This window comes from Hyaena hyaena, unplaced genomic scaffold (genome assembly GCF_003009895.1).
Source record: "Hyaena hyaena isolate Hyena2069 unplaced genomic scaffold, ASM300989v1 scaffold_178, whole genome shotgun sequence".
Taxonomy (NCBI): Eukaryota; Metazoa; Chordata; class Mammalia; order Carnivora; family Hyaenidae; genus Hyaena; species Hyaena hyaena.
In genome coordinates this window covers 806,796-807,754 of record NW_024080807.1, presented here as the reverse complement: position 1 = coordinate 807,754, position 959 = coordinate 806,796, and positions in this window count along the sequence as shown.

Sequence of the window (959 nt, the reverse complement as noted above, 5' to 3'; positions counted from 1 at the left end):
GGGGCACCTGAGTGGCTCAGTTGGTTAAGCATCCGACTTCGGCTCCGGTCACGATCTCACGGTTTGTGGGTTCGAGCCCCACGTCGGGCTCTGTGCTGACAGCCGGCTCAAGAGTCTGGAGCCTATTTCAGAGTCTGTGACTCCCTCTCTCTCTGACCCTCCCCTGCTCATGCTGTCTCTCTATCTCTCAAAAATAAATAAAAACATTAAATAAAAATAAAGCCAAGCTATGGTTTGTGCAGTTTACTTTAGGAAATTGTAACTATAGCAGCCCTACTGTCATCTTCTGTCCCTCAGCAAGTCTATTTCAGTTCCCTTTTCAAAAGTAACTGGAGATGGCTGAGAAGTCTTAGGACCCTGTCACTTTAATTTGTGGGGATGAACTGGTTCAGAGTAGTGTCCCTTTCTCTTACAATCTCACGTATCTCATACATTTATGCTTCTATATCCTCTAATTAATGTTTGTTCTATTGTTCTTGGTCTGAAGTCTCTTCTTCATGGAAGAAAACCAAAAAGCAAAACTGAACATATTTTTATTCTTGCTTTCTTTCAGTTGTTTGTCAATATTGTACTCTTTGCTACAAGAAATGAGCTTGTTTTTTCTAGCCTTCTAACTTTGTATAGTATTAATGGGGCCATTTTGTTGTCCTTGAGTGTTTATGACTTAAGAAACCTAGGATTGGACAATTGTGTCTTTCAGCTACTGATACCTTCCAGTAACTAAATAACCTGCTGAAGTACTCACAGGAAAACCCCAGAGAGCTTGTGTTATTGAGGAGCTTTTGAGTAGTGCCTAGGGTGACAAAGTGAGCGAGTAGTTTTGGGCACCCAAGCTATATTTATGACTGAGAGAACACTGTTTGAAAAAATATAGCATTATATGTCTTGTTAACTATTTTCCATATAAAAATACTGTGATGATATCAGTGATAACTACATCTCACACTGGGTGCTCCATG